Source organism: Eumetopias jubatus, unplaced genomic scaffold, assembly GCF_037043125.1.
Source record: "Eumetopias jubatus isolate StellerSeaLion01/CBP00866 unplaced genomic scaffold, mEumJub1_p1.0 scaffold_10, whole genome shotgun sequence".
NCBI lineage: Eukaryota > Metazoa > Chordata > Mammalia > Carnivora > Otariidae > Eumetopias > Eumetopias jubatus.
Genome location: NW_028274816.1, coordinates 45,305,676 through 45,311,915, shown reverse-complemented (window position 1 = coordinate 45,311,915; position 6,240 = coordinate 45,305,676).

Sequence of the window (6,240 nt, the reverse complement as noted above, 5' to 3'; positions counted from 1 at the left end):
AGTAAAAACATAATTTTTGATATATAGTAATACATAGAATTTAATATATAGTATATTATTTATAGTATTACTACAGTATGGTATTATATACAATATATTTTTATGGTACATATTATTTAATATATAGTCATTATATTAACTGTATTGGTGCAAAATGCCTTCAAGGGAAAGAGGAGGTGTTCTAAAGGGTGAAGTAGATGGCAAAGACCGCTTCCCTGAAGAAGCGCTGTGTGTGTGGAATGAAGAGAATGAGGAGCTATTGGCCAGTTGGAGAAAGAGGAGCCGGACCCAGGGCCCAGTCTTGGAGTATCAGGAGCTTGACGTGTTTGAGTGCGGGAAGGCCAGGGGAGGAGGGCCTGGCAGACATGGCCATTGGGAGGCAGAACAAACAGGTGTGCCCCATAGGCCTCGGGGGGATTTGGGACTTTATCTTGAGACCAATGGGAGCCAGTGAAAAGTTGCTTGGGTTGAAGGTCCTTGTGAGCCATTTACTGAACTTCGGGAAGAGCGATGTCATAGTCTTTGTTTTGCAGAAATCTCAAGTCTGCATTCATGTGAATAAACAGACCCTGAGATTAGTTGTTGACTTATTTACAGATCCTGAAGTCTAGAATCCTCTGCAGTTAAAAAAAAAAATCACTTTAGAAACTTCCATTTTATGTCTAGGATATGCAAATTGGCCTGTAAATTATGAGGGAGATACAGTTGCCCAAAGGAAAATGACAACACTCTGCCACCCTCCGATAAGTTAGATGACATCAAGAATTGCCAGAGGCCTGAGGTTTACTGGGCATACGAACTGGGGATTGGACCGCTTCTGTTCGTTAGGCATGAAGTGGGGGTGGGGGCCTGGCTGTGGCTGACTGATTGGCTTGGATGAGGCTTGGAAGCGTACGTGGTTCCTGGGTCTCTGTGGGGTCACCTCGTATTTGCTTCTGGATGTAGGGACCATTTCTTAACACCTTGGACTCAGCAAAATTCTGGAAATGCTCACTCCCTGGGAAATGGATCACCTTTACCCATCTTGGGTGGCTGGGCGAGTAGGAGTCTTAGGGCTGTGTTGAGACAAAAGGACAAGATTAAAGAATATAAGGGGCTCTCAAGGGTCACCCCACTGCCTCCTGATCTCAGGGTTGTAAGTTCGAGGCCCAGGTTGGGTGTAGAGATTACTTAAAAATAAAATCTTAAAAAAACATAACAATAATAAAGAGCTCTCAAGGCATACTGTGTGCCCAGAATTCTCATTTGTAATGCTTGTGGGACACACGTGCCCTGCGGACTACTCCTTAGGGGCACTGGCCCTTAACCCAGGCCTGTGGCCTGACCTGTGAGTTGAGGAAGGCATCTCCTTGGCATAGAGTGTGTTTTGGACCCTGACAGTGTCCCCAAAGGTGCGTACTGGAAAGTGGGAGATAATGTTTCAGGGATGGGAAGTCCCCAGGGCTGTGCGAGGCCGCCACAGCATCCTCACCAGCCTCTGCAGCCCCCGCCCCCTCCCTGAGGAGAAGATGACTGTTGGAACGTGCGTGAGCTCCTCGGAGGCCGTCCACCCCCCGAGCTGGCTCTCTGTGGGGGTGGGAGGGAGTGGGCCAGTTGTAACACCAGCTGTCAGCATACAAACTGCTTAATTCCAAAGCCACGCCACAGGCAGAATTGAAAACACCACACTTGAGTTAAAGTAAGCTCAAGAAACAAAGAGAGGAATTTTCGACACAGGGCAGAGTGACAGTGGGTAAGAGGGACACTGGAGCCCTAGAAGGGGGTCTGACTTGGCGACATTCAGGAAGCCTGTCAGACAAACAGGTAACCCTTCGCCATTCGCCCACCACCATCTTAGAATGAGCAGTGTCCATGGGCTCTTTGGGTCATCTTTCTCCTTGCTGGTCTGACATGTTAAATGGGGCAAATTGTGGACCCAAGGATGCTGCAGATCCACCTTTATTTCAACTGTGTAGAAGATCTGAGAGGCTGGAAAAGGGAAGCATGCTAATACCCTCCCTGCCTGCCTTCCTCTAGGAGGGACATGTTTCTCTTACCTCTGTATCTCGAGGACTCAGCCCCTGCCAGTGGTTAGGATGTTCAGCACGCAGCTCCAAGCAGAGTGGACTGGGAAGCATTTAGATATGCCACTTTACTATTATATATATTTTAAAAGTAGACACAGCTTCAAATGAAATGCAAAACAGCAGCTCTGGGTAGTGGCAGCCCCTTTCCCTGTCATGGTATTTGGGACATGTCTGAAATACCTAATGGGAAGGGAGACTTGAGTCACCAGTGGAGTTGGAGAGCTCCTTTTATCCGCTGGGTGGGAGTGTGGGCCACGGCCTATGGGACCATACCTTCTTGTCCATAATAAATTTCCCCCACCCTGTGCTCCTTTTGACACCTGACATTATTCCTTGGGCAGGTCTCTGTCACTTTACCATCCACGTTCGTTCCATGGGCATTTATAGGTGCCTATTCTGGACCTACCTAGCCTTGGTTCCCAGGTAGACCAGAAGTAAGACACAGTTCTCAATTATTTATTTCCCTGACTCTCCTTCCCCTTCCCCTAGGTGGGCTGTGAGCATCTTGAGGGCACAGGTAATGTCTTATTTATCTATGTACCCCCTGGGCAAAACAGAGCACCTGGCACCAAGTGGGTACCTGGTGGACCCTGAGTTGGAAATGGCATTAGGAATGCTGACCTTACTTCTTTCCCTCTTTGCTCTGCTATCGTCTTGGACTCAACATCCACTCCTTCAGCCAGCCCGTTCTGAGCACATTGCCAGATGCTGGGGCTAGGTAATGTGGTGAAATCAGGTGTGTTTTGGGGTATCCTCACCACAGGTGGGATGTCTGGCTGTCTGTGGCCACTCAGCAGGTGTGGTCTGCTAAACCCCCCAGATATGGAAGGAGAAGTGGTGGGCTGGAGGCTTAGGATCCCTGCCCCTCCCAAAAGGAGGCAGTAGCCTTCTGGATTTCCAAACTCTTGGGGGATCCAGTGTATATCCAGGTTTACTAGTCAGGAAAACCTCTAATGGGTGAGCCAAATGCTTAGATCTTTAACAGAAGAGTATAGTTTAGGTAGGGGATTCATAGGTGGGCACAGTCATTGCTCCCAAGGAGAGCTGAGTTATAATACCAGGGTTGAAGCAAACTTCCAACATGTCTCCTGCTCTAGTCCCTCAGCCCGAGATGGGTCCTCACGGTGTGTCTACCAGGGACCAAGGCAGACCTCTAAACCCACCCTTGATCTCCCCTTTTTCTTGATGCTACCCCTGGGAAGGATGGAAGGTTGTAGGAGTAAGACACATGGATGTGGGGTTGGGGGAGGGGAGCACATCATATTCTAGAGTTTATGGGACTTTCAACCCGTCCTCAGGGAAGATTCTGGAAGTGCCCCAAGGCAACCCTCCAGCTTTGGCACCCCAAGACAGGGTGCTCCTGGCCCAGACAGGCTCCCCGAGGTTCCTGTCTCCAGCCCTCTCGGCCACATGGGTATGAGGCTTAGGCTCTGAGCTTCCTTCCTCCCTCCCCAGGGAGCTGCTTCCAGGAATTCTCACCTTCTCCAAACCACTAAGGGAAGCCCCTCCTTGCCTCATTTGACTCGGTTACATTGCTTCTTCTTTGAAACTCAAAACAGAGAAGTACACTGAGGAGGAGAACTTATTTTTTCTCTCTTCACTCTGGAAGCCAGCCTTGATCTGAATGTTCCTATAGCAACATTAATTCTCCCAAGTTGCACCTGCTGTATGATAAGTTATATATATAGAAGACCCACTGGGGTCCAAATACCCCATATGTGCAAGTGAATGAGTTAATGCTGCCGTGAGAATTAGCAGTGTTCCGCTTCCTGATTTTTTTTTTGCTTTCAAGCTACAACCCGTGTTTGCTGGGCGCTCTGGATGTAGGGTTTGGGGAGCAGTAGGTGTGGGTGCATTTCTGGCAGGGACCCGCCTTCACGGCAGAGGGAAGGGCGTCTGCAGAATGTTTGAGTCTCGAGATGGAAATAGACTTGGGGATGCCAGTGTCCTTCCTAGTTACCACCGAATGATTCCTCGAGCTCAGCTCTAGCTGCTGCCTTGGCCTCCACAGTTCTCTGACGGTGAAGCTCCACAGCAGAGGCTTTGTGAAGAGTGTGGGAAAGAACCCAGGACGACGCGCTGGCAGATGGGGGCCAGCCGGGGCCAGCGTCTGATGCTGCCTGAGTCCTGGGGGCGGGGGGAGATGTAGGCAATCCTGGGCCAGTGTTTGTGCTTGTTGGTGCAAAATGTAGATTGTTTGGCTCTGGGAAGGTTTGGGCCCTTTGTGGGTCTCTGGGTTGTTGTGTATATTGGATAGGATATATGCAGTGTAAGTGTGAGTTTTTTAATGGCCATGGGACACCTGGGGGGCTCAGTCAGTTGAGCGTCTGCCTCTTGATTTCAGCTCAGGTCATGATCTCAGGGTCATGAGATCGAGCCCCGCGTGGGGCTCCATGCTAGGTGTGGGGTCTGCTTGAGATTCTCTTTCTCCCTCTCCCTCTGCACCCACCCCTAAGGAAAAAAAAAAAAAAGAAAGTAATGGCCTTGATGGTAAGAGAGATGGTTTACATTTTGCACCATGCCCCAGGCCAGGCATGGCGTTCAGCACTTCCTGTGCAGGGTGTCATTCGTCCCTTCCAGCAAGTTCTATGGTTATCTCCATTGTACAGGTTTCGATCCAGAAAGCCAGCAGTGCCGGAGCAGGAGTAAGACCTCTCAAGCCCGTGCTGCTGATAGCACACTACTCACCGCACAGCACTCTAACAGGGGCCTGTGGGTGGCCTGAGGACCCAGGGACTCCTAGGCCTGCCCTTGCCCCTTTAAGCCTTGCCTTGCTCCCTAACCTGGAGCCTGCAGTCTGTCTTTCGCACAGAGGCTAACCCTCTGCAGGTAAGATTCCAAGGGTAGGATGAGATGTTCTGAGGTGAGTGGTGAGATGCTGGGCACCCTGGGGTCTCCCCAGCACACTGTGTAGCTGGCGGCCCCTCTGCTCCGGAGCCCGGTGGACATGGCTACCTGTGTCCGTTCTGTCAGCTGTCCCTCATTGCCCCTACCCCTGTGGCTCTCAGGAGGCCTACACATGAGGCCTTGGCCATGGCTGGGGGCTTCAGGCCTCGGTGGCATCTCAGGCTAGAACTTAGAATGCCATCAACTGCCAGATAGCTTCACCCTGCTGGCAGCTTTCTGGTGGGGACTTGGGGGTTTATAAAGAGTTACTTTGATACCAGAGGGTGAAGAGTCCAACTCATTTCGGGCTGTTCCTGTTTCCTGCATTTGATGAAAGGCCTTTTCCTACTCTGCCCACAGCCGCCGGATACCCTGAAGGGGTATAAAACTCAATAGACACAGAGATAAAAACCCTTGTAAAAGTTCTTGGTTCTGAACCTTCTTTAATGGCTCTGTTTGGGAGTGTTCCTAGAAGGCTGTTTTGGGAAATGAAACGGTCCATTTGTCCCCTTGTAAAGCCGAGCTGAGCCCTGGGATGCCCTGTCATCCTGACTGTGCCTCTGGTCCTGTGGCCCAGCAGAGGGCTGGGCACAGCAGCTGGGCACCTGCCATGGGCACGGGTGCCCCTTGGATCGATGTGCAGTGGTGAAGAACATGCCAGGCTGCTCTGGGGCTCCGGAGACTGGGCTGGGCACTCTGCAGGAATTAGCACCCACCCAGGGGCCAGCTCCCAGCATTGCTCTGCGTGCCCCACCTCCCACCCTGGAGGCACAACTCCTGGAGATGGATGCCCATGCCGAGAAGTGCCCAACCTGGTGTAGACGCACAGAGTTGTTCACCAGGTCTGTCCTGCTGACGCTGGCACCAAGGGGCAAAGCCACGTGGAAAGACGTGGCTCAGTTCAGGGGTCTCATGGCATGGTGAGCAAGTGCAGTGGGTGGGATGGTGGCTCGGATGTGGGCTGAAGCTTTTCTACCCATTGTTTCTTCCCCCTTCCTCCCAATGACCAACCAACTGGGCGGGATTCACTTCATGGAAGGGATGGTGCAGCAGAATGCAGGAAATTGCAAGTTGGTTCCTACTTTTGGGGTTCAGAGGTATAGTGGTTCGCTCAGGTTGCTGTAACAAAATACCGCAGACTTGGGGGGTTAGCCATCAGAAATCTTTTTCACCAGTCCTTGAGGCTAGAAGTCCGGGATGAAGGTGTTGGCAGGGTTGGCTTCTTCGGAGGCCTCTCTCTTTGGTCTGTAGGTGGCTGTCCTCATATGGTCTTCCCTGTACGCCTGTC